The sequence below is a fragment of the Heterocephalus glaber genome, unplaced genomic scaffold (genome assembly GCF_053883595.1).
Source record: "Heterocephalus glaber isolate CG9 unplaced genomic scaffold, H.glaber_assembly_v1.0 deba00001429, whole genome shotgun sequence".
NCBI lineage: Eukaryota > Metazoa > Chordata > Mammalia > Rodentia > Bathyergidae > Heterocephalus > Heterocephalus glaber.
The window spans coordinates 27,443,518-27,460,484 of NW_028258294.1; the positions used below are offsets into that span (position 1 = coordinate 27,443,518).

Below are 16,967 nucleotides of genomic sequence, written 5' to 3' on the forward strand. Positions count from 1 at the left end.
ACACTTGCAACTATTTTATAGTACACTGTGTGGTAAGTACTAGAAAAGTTCTTTAGAAAGTCAGAAAGATAATTAAGGAGCAGAGATAAGCAAGGCATGGTAGTGCATACCTGTAATCCTAGCACTCTAGAAAGCTGAGGCAAAAAGATCACAAGTTTGATCCCAGTCTGAGCAACTTTAGGGAAACCCTGTCTCAAAATAAAACATTTTTCAAAGGGCTAGAGATGTAGCTTAGTGAAAAGGCTGTGGTTCAATCCCCAGTACCACCACTGAAAAAAAAGGCAGAGGTGATATTTGCAAGGTGTGGAGTTACAAACTCAGTATAAATACAGCATCTAGTAGTGTCACCAATAAACTAAAATCCAACTGGCTGCTGCTTTTTAGTCCTCATTGTTTTTGTCTTCACTGCATCCACTTGAAATTTACCAAGCACTCTTTTTTTCTAGGAAATTCTCTTCTGTGACAAGTTTCTTTTCCTGCTTTTAAGACCTGTCTTAAAAGACAGACCTTGTCTGTCTCATTTTTCTATCCCTTAAGAAAAGCATTTCCTTGGTGAGCTCTTCTATTCCAAAGGCTTCAGTGCCTCTAATCAAGTAATTCTCAATTCTTCAACCTTAGCCTTTAAATTTTCCAGAACTCCAAGTCTCTGTTCTGATATTATAAAAATAGATGCCAAGCCTAAGTACATTACCTCCTCTTCTAAACAAACTCTTCCTATTCATAATTCTCTCGCCAATTTGACCATTTTCCTTGTACTATTGAATGTTTTAATTAGTTGCCTAGCCTTAACGATTTTTTTCTTTGAAATATTTCTCATTTCTGCTTTTATTTATTTTTATATTTCCATTGCCTAAACTCTAATTTAGTCCCTCATTAATTCACTACCAATTTATGATTAACATCCCAATTAGTCTCTTATCGCCAGTATTTCTCTTATCAATCTATTTTATGCGTGGTTGCCAGTTTAATCTAAAATACAACTGGGAACCTGCCTTGTGACCTGCGCCTGTAATTCCAGCACTAAAGGAGGCTGAGGCAGGAGAATCACAAGTTCAAGCCCTATCAGGGCAATTTAGTGAGACTCTGTCTCAAAATTTTAAAAAATTTTAAAGGGCTAGGAATATATAGCTCAGTGGTGGAGTGTCCCTGAGTTCTATCCCCAGTACAGCAAAACAAAACAAAATTCACACACACATTCACTGTACTGCTTGGAGTATTACTTCTTTTCTTTAAAAATCTTTCATCTCCTTGTCTACCAGTTTTTTTGTCTGACAGTTAGCTCCTTTATGGTATAAACCTGACTTTTTCTTTTCCTAATTTCTTGGTGTTTTTTTGTTGTTTTGTTTTAGATTTTTTGTTTGTTGGTTGGTTGGTTGGTTGGTAGGTACTGGAAATTTAACCCAGAGTCTTCACACTGAGCAATATCCCCAACCCTTTTTATTTTTAATTTTGAAATAGACTCACTAAGTTGCCCAGCCTGGGATCCAACATTCTGTCCTCTTACTTTAGTCTCCCAGTGCTGGGATTACAAGTATGTGCCACCACTCCTGGCTTCTTTTTCCGATTTCACTTCCTATTATGTGTACTGTATAAGAGACAATGGGTTTTAGAATCACAAATTTAAATTCTTATCCTAACTCAGCCATAGAGTAACTATGTGAATAATGTTAAATTTTGTTTAAAATTGCCTCTGTGCATATTTTAAGTTTGGCCTAAAGATCTTTGTCCATATTGATGTGTAAATAGACTGTAATCTATTCTTGTAACCAGTAGTCTTGGCCAATCACAAATGATGAAACCAGAATTTATCCTTGAGGCAGCCAAACGTGAGAACAGAAACCCAAGTCTCCAGTCTACCTCGTCAAGGATTAAGTTTAGGAGTATTGATGGGATAAAGGAGCAGAGTGGTCTAAGGCATGAGGAAAGGTAACTGGAAGCAGGGGGAAATGAAGCAGTCAATAGTCTGCACATATGTAATTAAACTTCATGGCTCTTCATAGGAAATATGTTCAGAAAGTGACAACATTGGCATGATCTGAAGGTGGCAGTTTTGCCCACTGGTGACAAAAGGTCACACATTGGATACATGCAGGCCCTAGTGAAGGGTTGGTTTCAATCATTTTAAGTCAGACAGAAGTGGCTTCCAAATCCTGAAAAACAACTTAGGCAACTGTTACCCTTGTAAGCCATGTCAGAAGTATTATCTATAGCAGAATTAATGGGAATATAAGCTACATGACCTTTAAAAGCAAGTAATTAAAAGGAAGCACAACTAAAGGGTTTATTCAGGTTTTTCCCTTGGTTTTTCACCTTGTTTAAATATGACAGACTAGAGATGCAGTTATTCCGACTATGTCTATACCTCACCTCTGTTTTATGTTTGTCACTTCCTTTTCTCTGGCTATAAATATTATTTTCCCATGTGGTAGAGCAGGAGCATTCTGAACCATTTTGGATGCAGACTGCTAACCATTCTAGAATTGCAAATAAATCCAATTAAGATCTTCAAAATTAGATTTGTTAATTTTTTTTCTTTTAACAATAAGTAACTTTGGAAGTTAAGTTTTCTGAATCTCTGTCTTAGTGACTTTCTCTTTGCTGAGACATACTGCCCGACATCCACAACTTAAAGGAGGAAAGGTTTATTTTGGCTCACAGTTGGTGGAGGTTTCAGTCCACTGTCTGTTGGCTCCAAGGCAGGTGGCATGGCAGAGGAAGCTTGCTCATGGCATGGCAGGAAGGAAGCAGAGTTATCAAGGGAAGAGGGAAGGAGATAGACCCTTCCAGGCCACACTCCCATGACCCAACTCCTCCAACCAGTCTTTTTTTTTTTTAATTTTTTTTGGTGTTTTTAAGACAGAGTCTGGCCTTCCTTTATTTTATTTATTTTTGGGGGCAGAGTACCAGGGATCGAACTAAAGACCTTGCATTTGCAAGGCAGGTGCTGGAACCACTGAGCTAAATGCCCGGCCCCATGTTTTTTTTTTTTTTTTGGTACTGGGGATCGAACTCGTGTCCTTACGCTTGCGCAGCAGGCAGCGAGACCACTGAGCTAAATCCCCAGCCCTCCAACCAGTCTTTGTCTCCCAAATCATATTTATCTGTAAACTCATAAGTATCACACCCCCATGATCCAATCACTCCCAAAAGCCACACCTGTGAGCATATGAGGCTTTGGGGAGCATCTAGATATAAACCATAACAATCTCAGATTTTCATTTGTAATATCGTTGTAAAATTAGTACAATAAACTAAAATTCCAACAGAACCTGACACATAATAAATGTTAATCTCTTCTTTCCCTTCCCTCAAGTCAACTTGAATGTTCCCCTGTTCTCTATGTTTCCTTACTTGTGTGCCATCACTTTTCTGAGCTATTTTTCACTCCCAGCATTTCTGACCCCAAATATATGAGGTTTTCCTCCTACACCAACCAGATCTCCAATACCAACTCAATATCCTACAGTTTAGTTCAACTTTCATACTAACTACCCAGAGTGAGCATCAGACTCCACAAGTCTTAAAGACTCATCCTTTCAAGACTACTCACTTTATAGCCCAGAAACAAGTAGCATGTTACCTGAACTTGTCCAACTTGTTTACAAAGTCAGAGGTTCCTACAGCTACCCATAGGTTCAGTGATTTTCTAGAATGGCTTGCAGAACTGAGGAAAACAATTTAGGTACATTTGCTGGTTTATTATAAAGTTTACAACACAGGAAGCAAAATAAAAGAGATCTGTAGGGCCAGGTGTGAAGGGTGGTGTGGAGCTTCCATGTCCTTTCTGGGGACACCATCTTACAGCACCTTGATAAGTTCACCAACCTGGAACCTCTCCAAATTCCATCATTTGGGGTTTTTATGAAGGTTCCATTATAGGCATAAATGATTAAATAATTGGCCTCTGGCGATTAGTTCAATCTCAAACCCCTCTTCCCTCTTTTGGGGCCCAAAAGTGGGGCTGAAAATTCCAACTCTAATCACAGTTGGGTTTTCTTTAGCCAGCCCCAATCCCAGCACTGTCTAGAAACTCACCAAGAGTCACCTCATTAACACAAATCTGATAAAATGATCCTGTCACTCAGAAATTCCAGAAGTTTTAGAAGCTCTGTGTCTGGAAGTGGAGACAAAGACCAAATAGATTATATTTCTTATTATCACAATTCCAGAATGCCCTCACCCTCATTTTTACCAGACAGAGACCTCATTTTTCATTACTCAGTTTAAATTTCACTTAAGTTGTGAAGCCTTCCAAGTTGGTTAAAACCTCTCATTCATTTTTCTCCTAGTTTTGTCTACATAAAATACTCTTCATAGTTTATGTGTTTTTCTTATATTCCACTGTGATTTTATACAGGACAGGATTTGTCTTGTTCATTTTCTGTTTCCCCAGTAAAGTGTAAGGCACACAGTAGGCATTCAGTAACTGAATAAAGGAGTAGGATTTATTTTGCTATTAAAGTGTTTTGTGTGTGTGTGTGTGTGTGTGTGTGTGTGTGTGTATAAGGGCTCAAACTCAGGACCTTGCACTTGTGAGGCAGACACAGTGCCACTAAGTTAAATCCCCAGTCCCTGTGTTTTATATTTTTAAATGTAGAGTTAGGCAATCTTTACAAATCTATTAGTAAGTATTATTTCTCAATAACTTTTGTGATAATGGACTAATTTTTTATTACAGATATTGATTCTTGAGAAAGAGGCAATACCTTGAGAATTTTTTTTAAATTTCTTGGTATTACACTAAGATGATACGTTTAACGTCAGCCACAGTGTCAAATATAGAAAAATCTTTATTTTCAGGCTGGGAATTTAGCCCAGTGGTTCCACTGCCTGCCTCGCAAGCACAAGGTCCCCAGTTCAATCCCTGGTACCAAAAAAAAGAAAAATCTTTATTTTCTCAAAGGTGCCAAGGAAAAGGGAGTATTTTTTTTTCTGACATATTGGCCACATGGCACATATCTTACCTTCTAAATGACTGCTCTCAGCATTTCTACGGCTTAAGTCCAATTTGCTTGTAATGAAACCAATACTTTCACCTGTTTATTTCCAAACTGATATTCTAAATATACCTTTCAAGTTACAAATTTTAAAGAAATCTGAAGATGAGGAAAACTGAAAGATTTGAATTGACATAATGTTTGTTTCCATGTTGTAGGAGAATTTGATTTACAAATCTAACACAACTTTGTTAAAAAGCTTCCTGGACTTCTTATTTTTTAAAAAGGAAAATTATGGGGGCTGGGGATTTAGCTCAGTGGTTTCGCCGCCTGCTGTGCAAGTGCAAGGACCCAAGTTTGATCCCCGGTACCAAAAAAAAAAAAAAAAAAAGGAAAATTATGGAAGTGAATGAGTGGATATGAACAAAAAATGAAAATGGGTTTTATAATGTTAAGAGAAAAATTGTTACAAGATTAAAAATTGTAAGTTGTAGAATAGTATGTATAGTATGATTTAGGGTTTAAAATAAATTGTTACTATGTAATGCTGTTTGGGCCGGGGATTTAGCTCAGTGGTTCCGGTCCCTGCCGCGCAAGCACAAGATCCCGAGTTCGATCCCCAGTACCAAAAAGCAAAACAAATTATGGAATGCTGTTTACTGTTTGAAGTTTATAGTTCTTTCAGGCTGTTGTAACAAAATACCATACACTGAGTAACTTATAAATAGCAGAAATATATTTCTCACAGTTCTAGAGGCTGATAAATTCAGAGTCAGGGTACCCACAGTGTCTGGTGAGAGTTGGTTTCTTCATAAATGGCACTTTCTTCCTGCTGCCTCCTCCTGTGTGAAAAAGACTAACTTGCTGTCTGAGGTCTTCTATATGGGCACTAATCCTCGAATAGTGCTCTCATGACCTAATCACTTTCTAAGGACTGCACCTAATTCTATCACATTGGAGATTAAGTTTCAACAAATGAATTTTGAGTGTGTGGGGGACCGCAGACCTTCAGACCATAACACATGATTTATTGTCCATATCATGGTGTATTTATATACTGAAACTATATTTATACTTAAAATGTTTATGTCTCATACATATATATGGGCATAGACTATAACTATATTTATTTATAAAATGTTTATATCTCGTACATATATACTGGCATAGAGAAGTTTGGAGAATCAAGCTGCACAGAGGTTATCTAAGGAGTCGGGCTTTCATTTCTACATTAGTTTTCTATATTTTAATTTTTCATAATGGATGTGTACTGCTTTTACTCTTGGAAAAATAAGTATATTTTTACTTGAAAGAAAATGACACAGATCTGTATAGTTCAACTTAGAGATATTTTAGAGAGTAGATCTTTTGGAGAAGGTCCAGGTAGATAGAAGAGTATGGCAAACGTGTCTTGTTGCTGAAATATATGTCTCTTTACCAATTATGATTTCCCAGTCAGTGCGCTCTTGAATTGTTAGCAAAATGAATAGCTTTTATTTTTCTAAATTCTGTCAGGCTACGCATATTTTATAATTGATATGTTATGTAGCTTGTCAGTTCCAGTGTTCTAACGCCTATTATATTTCAGCATACCGTAGCTGGTTAGGGTAGTGTCACATAGTTTCATTCTTTTTTTATACTCAGTTGTCTCTCCATCTGTGAGTACAACATTTTGTTGATCCTTGCACATATTCCATGTATCTGTCTATACTCTGACTTTGAATCTGCAATCAAATACTATATGCTTTAGATGGTGACCACCATGTTCCAAAATAATATAGTTATTGCATGTACCTAGTAAATTATTTTCCCTAGATCAGGTAACATCTTGTCTACAAATTAAGGTAACCAAGTGAAGGGATTTAAATTCATGAAGTAAATATGACTATAATGTAAAAGTAACTAGATAACAGGAGACCCTTATAATTATCTTGTCTATTATGTGCTTATATAATTACATTATCTTCTTGAAACTAATGATGCTTGCTAAGGTAACCAAACAAGGAATGAATGTTCATTCATTCATTCATGAGGATTATGCAAGATCATGAATGTGAAAGCATTTTATAAATGATAGCACACAATGCAGTTGTAGGTCTTATGCTTTGGTTACTGTGCTCATTCAGAGTCCTTGTGATGGCACAGACGGCAGTGGTATAGCATGCTGATGGTGGGAGTACAGAAGGAAGATACTGTAGTGCTTTTTCAACATCTTTTTCTCATGGCTAACGAGATCATTTCTAATTACCATAGTAATATTCATGTAAGTGTTAGCACAATCCAGAAGTTAATCCAGGGGATGAAGAGAGGCATAAAAATGTAGCTCAGTGACTTACTAATAAATGCAAATTTGAGTTATTTACAAATGCAATAATATCTTCAAGCATTAATTTCAGTAGTTCATTAGTTCTAAAAGTTTTATTTCATTGTGATTATATAGATATTTCTCTCATAAAATATAGAAAAAGTAGATGTACATTCCTGGTGCTAATATGCTAAATACCTAAAATATAGCTTAATATCATTAATAGGGATATTTCAAATTTTAGATTTAGCAATTAATTTTCCTTTGGTTTTTCTGAGCAACTAGGTTTCAACTTATGACTTGGTTAAACCATCTTGTTGTAAACTTTCTGAAAAAGTAGAAGAAATCTCTGAATTTTAGAGGCGAATTAAAATATAATTATCAGTGGATATATATTCCACTTACTGTTATTTAAAGCCTAGAGAGAGAACTTCAATTTCTATAATGAAACACAGTAAGAAAAAGCTTTTAAGAAAATAACATTCTCTCAAAAAGCTCAAATGCATCCTTGCTTACCATTTTTGGAATAGTTATTGTATGTTCATTGAAGAAATAGTAATATGATGCTATATTACAGATATAAAATCTGTGGCATAATTTTTAGTTTGGGGCAAGTAAAGGCTGGGTATCCATATCTTGAAATATTATAAACATTTTGTTGATCTTAAGCAGTAGTCCTTTTTTTTTAATCCTCTTCCATTTTTTCCTCTTCATACCTCTAGCAGTTTAAACAGCAAAATATAAATTCTTTGAATGACCGTGTTGCTGGTTATTTCCAAGTTACTTTATTTTGTTTTTATTTTTTTTTGGTACCAGGGATCTAACTCGGGTCCTTGCACTTGCGAGGCAGGCGGCAGAACCACTGACCTAAATTCCCGGCTCCAAGTTACTTTATTTTTAAAATTGGAAAACTCTTTTTTACTAAGTTACATAAAGTCAATGAAAATAAAGATAATAGTCTTGAAGCAAGTTTGTATGCAGTAGAGCTAAGATCAAAGTTAGCTCAGCTTTTATGTTTACTCTCAAAGTCTAATAATGTGGCTGGTCTCGGTAAACATGAGTTTTCTAGAAATACTACTATTTCGTTATCTCTAGAAATAGTTTCAGCATAGAGGGAAAATTGTGTTTTCTAACTTTGATATTATATGTGAAAATAAAATTATTTTTACTTCTTTTACTTGACTTCTTTTGTCTTTTAACAGCATTTCAAACTCTAAATTAGATTTATAATATTGTTAAGTTGCCTGAAGCTACATATTCTTTGCTGAAGAGCTTAATATTTCACATACCATATACAAGGAAAATTCTTTGTACAAGTAAAATTAAATAAAGGTACTTTAAATTTGGATTACTAACAATGTTCTATAAGAATTAAGCTCTGAGTTCTAATGAAAAACTTGTTAGGTTTTAATTTTAGTAGGATTTTTAAGGTAAATAATATGTTTACAGTTGATACATGTGAAGGTAACCATGGTTTGCACAATTCATTTATCCGTTTAATTGATATGCATTGAGTACCTATACTGTGCCAGGCACTTGATTTTGATTAATTTGCATCAGTATACGTTGTGATTTTTGACTTTGTCTATGGCAATGTGTTACCTCAGCCAAGATGATTTTTCAGGCCTTGTAGTTTTCTTTTTTGTGTGTTGATGATGTTAAGTGAAGTAATTTGCTACCCTGTAAGCTTTATATAAATGCTACATAATAGTACTTATAAGCTATACTAGGGAGCCAGTGCCAACTCCTTATATAAATATATGTCCCATGTAACTTTATATGACTGAAGATAATGTATCAGTGCTTTTTCTTTTTGTACTGGTAATCAAACTCGGGACCTTGTGCTTGCGAGGCAGGTGGCGGCACCACTGAGCTAAATCCCCAGCCACAGTGCTTTGTTTTTTTTTCATGAAGTTTATTGATACATTTTAAGTATAAAATACAGTTACATTCATCATTGGGATCTTGTACCTTTACATGATGTATCTTGGTTCTTATTTTTTTCCCCTTCCCCTGCCCTCTCTTCACCCCCTCCACCCTTCCCTATTTGCAAAGACTTTGTTTCCATTTTTTTTCCTTTTCTCATATTCTTTTCTTTTCCCTTCTTTCTTTTCCCCTACCCCTCCCACTTCCCCTACTCCTTTAGACCTTTTCTTCCTATTACACAATATCAATTATACAAGGGCCAGGAATTTAGCTCAATGATGCCACCTCCTGACTCGCAAGCACAAGGTCCCGAGTTCGATCCCCAGTACCCAAAAAAAAACAATTATACATTTTTAAAATTACAATATCAAAATTTAGAGGACATTAGCACAGATTTTATAGACTTTAAAGGGATATACAAAGCATATTACAAAATTATTTTTTGAAATAAATTTGACAACTTCTAAGAAGTACCTTGGAAGACAAATTAATGAAACTGACTCTGAAGGAAAAATGAAATTTGAATAGCACCTATTAAAGTAAAGTATATTCCTAACTTGAAAACCTACCTATATGACAACAACAGGATCATATACATTTTAACTGATGAATTATATCAAACATTTAAAGCAAAACAAAGAAGGAACACTTCTCCCTTCATTTTAGGAAATCAATATTGTGCTGCCAGGGATTTAGGTCAGTGGTTCTGCCGCCTGCCCCGCAAGCACAAGGACCTGAGTTCGATCCCCAGTACCAAAAAAGAAGAACATTGTGCTAATGCTAAAACTGGATAAAGATAATAGAAGAAAAAAGTATGAACATAGATTAAAAATTTGTTTAACAAAACAATTAGAAGTCAGATCTGGCAGTATGTAGAAAGTGGTTTTATTATAGGGATGGCAGTGTTGGTTCAGCATTGGAAGATCAACCCCCAAAAGTCATCATTTTAACAGAGGAAAGGAAAAAACCATATGATCCTGTCAGTAGTTGCAGAAAAAGTATTGGACTAAATTCTACAGCTGTTCATGGTAAAAGCTATCAGGAGACTAGAAGTAGAACAGAACCTTCTCAACAGATAAGACATGTACTCCATACTTCCAGCAAAAACACCTTATATGAATGGCGAAGATACAATGCTTCCTCCCTAAGGTGGGGAACAAGGGCAAATATGCCTACTCTTCATCTTTCCATTAAACTTTGAAACATGGGCCCAAACCAAAATAGCCTGGGATCAAAAAGAAACAATCAGGGCCAGGGATTTAGCTCCGTGGTTCTGCCGCCTGCCTTGCAAGCGGAAGGATCCAAGTTCGATCCCCGATACCAAAAAAAAAAAAAAAAATGAGCATAGGATTGGCAAGGTAGAAGTAAAATTTTTATATGTAGGTGAAATGATCATCTACAGAGAAAATACCAAGAAATCTCTAGGAGCCCCTAGAACTTGTATTTGAATTTAGCAGGATTAGAAAACACAAAGTATATATAAAAATTCAGATCTTTGTATTCTTGCTATAAATGAAGAATTGGATGCTGAATTTAAAAGTTATGTAGGAGTACAAAGGACCTAGAAAAGTAAAAAAAAAACAGTGTTGGAAGACTTTTATTATCTAATTTTAAGACCTCCTCTAAAGCTACAGTAATCAAGGCAGTGTTGATGTAAGGAAAGACATATAGATCATTGGAATAAAGCAGAGAATCTAGAAATAGGACCACACATATATGGTCCACTGAGTTTTGAAAGATTATTTAACATTAACATTTTATAGAACATAAACTCCAACTTAAGAGCAGAGGAAAAAGTAGCGTTCTCAGCAAATGGTACTAGAACAAATGCCTGTTATCCATATGTAAAAAATTAACCTGAACCCTTTATTTCCATACATAAAAATAACTTGAAAAGATCTATGAACCTAAATATGAAAGCCTAAAAGTATAAAACTTTAAGAAGAAATTACAAGGGAAAATGTTCATGAATTTAGGGTAGGCAAGAATTTCCTAGGATACAAAAAACATGATGTATAAAAGAAAGAAATTGATAAATGAGATTCCATTAAAATTTAGAACTTTAAATGACATCATTAAGAAAATGATAAGTAGGTCCAGTCACTCCCAGCCCAGAGTAAAAGGCTTCCCGGCCACCATCCCTCCTGCCGCTCCCAGCCCAGAGGAAAGGGCTTTTGGGCTGCCATCCGTCCCACCATTCCCTTCCCAGAGGAAAGGGCTTTTGGGCTACTGTCTGTCCCACTGCTCCCAGCCCAGAGGAAGGGGCTTCTGAGCCGCCATCCATCCCACCGCTTCTGGCTCAGAGGTAGGGGCTTCTGAGCCGTCATCCCACGGCTCCTGGTCCAGAGGAAGGGGCTTCCCAGCCACCATCCCTCTGGCTGCTCCCAACCCAGAGAAAGGGCTTTTGGGCCACCATCCCTCCCGCTGCTCCCAGCCCCGGTCCCACCTCTCCCAGCTCAGAGGAGGTGAGCCACATGAGCACCAACAGCACCCACCCTGCCCCCCCAGGCGAAATGAGAAAACACGTAAATAAGTCTCAAAACCAGACTTCCAGATCACCTACAGCAACCCCAAAGGGAAATGAGGTGGAACACTCTGATACTCAACCACCTGGACCCACTGAACTGGCAACAAAAGGGGATCTGGAAAAAATGAAATCAGAAATAATTTCTCAGATAATAGGAGAAATTGTGCTCCTAGTGCAAGACATGATTAATAAATCTAGAGAGGAGCTCAGGAACATGATGGAATTCCAACATAGGAAATAAATGGAATCCATAAAACAGATGCAAATAGATTTCCAGGACATGAAAAACTCGATTGAAAGTCTACACAGCAGAATGAGCCAATGTGAGGACAGAATTTCAGATATAGAAGATAAGATTGGAATTAATGACCAGGAAAAGAAAAATTGCTTCAAAATTATAAGGGAACATGAGAAATCAATCCAGCAGCTGCTAGATGATGCAAAGAATAACATAAGACTGATTGGAGTCAATGAAGAAACAGGAGAGAGTGCAGATGACATAAAAAATCTCTTCACAGAAATAATGGCAGAAAACTTTCCAAGCAGGGGAAAAGAGCTTGACATACAGATAAGTGAGGCATATAGGACTCCAAATAGCCTTGATCAACAAAAAAACTACACAAAGGCATATAATTGTTAAGATTCCAGAAACTCAAGAGAAGAACAAAGTTCTACAAGCAGTTAGAGAAAAGAAACAAATCACATACAAAGGAAAGCCCATCAGAATCACAGCAGACTTCTCAACACAAACCATCAAGGCAAGAAGAGCTTGGAGTGACATATTCCAAGCCCTAAAAAAAAACAGCCTCCAACCCAAATTGATGTACCCTGCAAAACTATCTTTCAAAATGGATGGAGAAATAAGATACTTTCATGACAAACAGCACCTTAGGAACTTCGTGAATACCAAACCAGCACTCCAAAGAATTTTACACAATATCCTAGGAACAGACATTGAGGATCACAACCCCAGGAAGCAAAGCAGAATGAACCCATCTGGCATGACAAGAAATTAAATGTAAAGGGGGAGAACCCAACAAAAAGAAAAACTCATGGCAATGACAAGTCAATACGTTTCAGTTATAACCATCAATGTTAATGGTCTCAATTCACCAATCAAAAGAAATAGACTGGCAGAATGGGTCAAGAAGCAACATCCAATAATATGCTGCATACAAGAAACACACTTAATTCAAAAGGAAACTCATAGACTGAAAGTAAAAGGGTTGGAAACAATACTGCATGCAACAGAAACCTGAAAAAAAGCAGGAGTAGCTATCCTCTGCAGATCAAGTAGATTTCAAACCAACACTGATTAAGAGAGACGAAGAAGGACACTACATCCTTGTAAAGGGAAGAATCCAAGAGGAAGAGATGACAATCATAAATATCTATGCATGAAACACTACTGTGCCCAACTATATAAAACAAATACTAATGGACATGAAAAGTCACATATGCACTAATACAGTTCTGGTGGGGGACCTCAGCACCCCACTGTCACAAATAGATCAACTAGACAAAAACTAAGTAATGAAATACTACAACTCAATCGAACTCTTGAACAAATGAACTTAACATGTTTACAGAGCATTCCACCCCACAAAATCAGAATACACATTCTTCTCAGCTGCACATGGGTCATTCTCAAAAATAGACCACATACTCACACATAGAACATGTTTAAGTAAGTGCAAAGGAGTTGAAGTTATCCCCTATATATTATCAGACCATAGTGGGATGAAATTGGAGATCCATAACAAAAGAAACTGGAAAAATTGCATAAACATGTGGAAATTGAACAACACACTTCTGAATAACCAATGGGTCACAGAAGAAATTAAAGAAGAAATCAGACAGTTCCTTCCATTAAATGACAGTGACAATACAACATATCGGAATCTATAGGACACAATGAAAGCAGTCTTATGAGGGAAATTCATAGCAGTGAATACGCATATTAGGAAAACAGAACGAGCCCAATTAAACGACCTCATGCTGCACCTCAAGCTTCTAGAAAAAGAAGAGCAGGACAACCCCAGAGCTCATACAAGGGAGGAAATTATAAAGATCAGAGGAGAAATCAATGCAATGGAGACTAAGAGAACAATACAAAAAATCAGTGAAGCCAAGAGTTGGTTCTTTGAAAGAATCAACAAAATTGACAAACCTTTGGCCAACCTTATCAGAAAAAGGAAAGAAAAGGCCCAAATCCATGCAATTAGGAATGAAAAGGGTGAAATTACAACAGACCCAGCAGAAATCCAGATGATCATCAATACCTACTTCCAGAACCTGTATGCCAATAAGATGGGCAACACAGAAGAAATGAACAGATTCCTAGATACATATGAATTACCAAAGTTGAAGGAAGAAGACCTAAAAATTCTGAACAACCCAATATCAACCAATGAAATTGAAAATGTAATTAAAAACTTATCCACTAAGAAAAGCCCAGGCCCTGATGGCTTCACTGCTGAATTCTACAAGACATTTAGAGAGGAACTGCTGCCACTACTGTTTAAACTCTTCAATGAAATTGAAAGGGAAGCAATACTCCCAAATTCATTCCTGGAAGCAAACATCACCTTGATCCCCAAAGCAGAGAAAGATCCAATCGAAAAGGAGAACTATAGGCCAATCTCACTAATGAACACAAATGCAAAAATCCTTAATAAGATACTGGCAAACAGAATGCAGAAGATCATCAAGAAGATCATACACCCTGATCAAGTGGGATTCATCCCAGGGATGCAGGGATGGTTCAATATACGAAAATCAATTAATGTAATACACTATATCAATAGAACCAAGGACAAAAACCATATGATTATCTCCATAGATGCAGAAAAAGCATGACAAAATCCAACATGCATTTATGATAAAAACCCTACAAAAAATTGGAATAGATGGTCTCTACCTCAAACTGATAAAAGCCATCTATGAAAAACCAACAGCCAATATCATACTAAATGGTAAAAAAACTGAAATCCTTCCCACTAAAATCAGGAACAAGACAAGGATGTCCACTATCACCACTCTTGTTCAATATAGTTCTGGAAACATTAACCATGGCAATTAGACAAGAGAAAGAAATAAAGGGAATAAAGATAGGAAATGAAGAAGTCAAATTGTCATTATTTGCAGATGACATGATACTCTATATAGAAGACCCCTAGAACGCCACCAAAAGTCTTCTAGACTTAATAACCAAATCAGTCAAGTAGCTGGTTACAAGGTCAACACACAAAAATCAGTAGCTTTCCTCTGCACAAGTGACAGACTCACTGAGAGAGAAATAGGAGAAATAATTCCTTTCACAATAGCATCCATAAAACTGAAATACCTAAGAATCAGCCTAACAAAAGAAATCAAAGACCTCTTCCCTGAAAACTATGGCACTGTGAAAACAGAGATTGGAGATATCAGAAAATGAACAGACATCCCCTGCTCCTGTATAGGAAGGATTAATAGAGTGAAAATGGCCATACTTCCAAAACTGCTATATAGATTTAATGCAATTCCAATTGAGATCCCAGCAGCATACTTCACAGACCTTGAGAAAACAATCCAAAAATTCATTTGGAACAAAAAGAGACCCAGAATAGCAAAAGCAATTCTAGGTAAAGAGACATGGCAGGGGGTATCACAATCCCCAACCTGCAACTATACTACAAAGCTACTGTGATAAAAACAGCATGGTACTGGCAAAGAAACAGACTTGAGGACCAGTGGAACAGATTAGAAGATGCAGAAAGAACGCCAGGCACACTCAGCCATCTCATCTTTGACAAAGGAGCCAAACATCCTCACTGGAAGAAAGCCTCTTTAAGAAATGGTGCTGGAAAAATTGGGCTTCAACTTGCCAAAGATTAAAACTAGACCTATATCTCTCACCATGCACTAAACTAAAATCACAATGGATTAAAGATCTAAATATTAAAATAGAAACTCTGAACCAGTTGGAACAGAAGTTAAGTAGAACCCTTGAAGACATCGGAGTAGGAAAAGATTTTATGAACAAAACCTCAGTTGCCCGTGAACTAGCACAAACAATCAACAAATGGAGTCTCTTCTTATTCAAAAGCTTCTGCACAGCAAGAGAAACCACCAGCAGTGTGAAGAGACAACCCACAATGTGGGAAAAAATCTTCACCTGCTCTTCCTCAGACAAAGGTCTACTATCTCGAATCTATAAAGAACTTAAAAAGATCAGACCTCCCAAATTTAAAGACCCAATCCAAAAATGGGCATCTGAAATGAACAGACATTTCTCAGACAAAGAAGTAGAAATAGCAAATAAATACATGAAAAAATGTTCAATTTAACTGGTCATTCGAGAGATGCAAATGAAAACAAGGCTGAGATTCCACTTCACTCCAGAAAGAATGGCTGCTATCATGAAATCAACCAATAACAAATGCTGGCAGGGCTGTGGGGAAAGAGGAACCCTGCTCCACTGCTGGTGGGAGTGTAGACTGGTGCAAGCACTGTGGAAATCAATGTGGAGATACCTCAAAGAACTAGGACTGGAAGTTCCATTTGACCCCGCTATTCCACTGCTGGGGATCTTCCCCAAAGAATTAAAAGAATCATACCACAGTGATATATGTGCACCCATGTTCATAGCTGCACAGTTTGTGATAGCTTAAACTTGGAAACAGCCCAAATACCCATCAACTGGAGACTGGATAAGAAAATGTGGATTTTTAATAAAATGGAGTACTACTCAGCCATAAAAAATGAGAAATTAGAGACATTTATAGCTAAGTGGATGCACATTGAGGCAATACTCTTAAGTGAAATTAATAGGACACACATGTATAAATACCAAATAGTTTCTCTGGTGTGAGAAACTGAAAGTGTAAATAAGGACTAAATGTATAATAGGTAATGTGAAATGGAAGAAAAGGGGTAAAGGGGAAGAAAGTGGGGGGGTAGGGGAAAGGAAAGAAGGGAATGGAATTAATGTGAGAAAATGGAAAAATAGGAACAAAATCTTTGTAAATAGGGAGGACTGGAGGGGTTGAAGGGAGGGCTGGGCAAGGGTGAAAAATAAGAACCAAGAGAGACTATGTAAAGGTGCAAATTTCCAATGATGAATGTCATTATATTGTATACCTAAAATGTACCAATGATTAGAATGAATAATCGATAATGTAAAATAGGAAGAAAAGGTCCAAAGGGGTAGCGGTAGTGGGAGGGGCAGGGAAGAGGAAGGAAGGGAAAGGAAAAATGATGAGAAATGGACAAAATGGAAATTAAGTCTTTG

At 36.8% G+C, this 16,967-nt stretch overlaps 1 protein-coding gene across 3 annotated transcripts in view; it reads left to right on the forward strand.

The window, feature by feature from the left end:
- Sik2 (salt inducible kinase 2) overlaps positions 1 to 16,967 on the forward strand; it is a 153,902-nt gene that overhangs the window by 44,945 nt on the left and 91,990 nt on the right. The gene's annotated exons all lie outside the window — the stretch shown is intronic.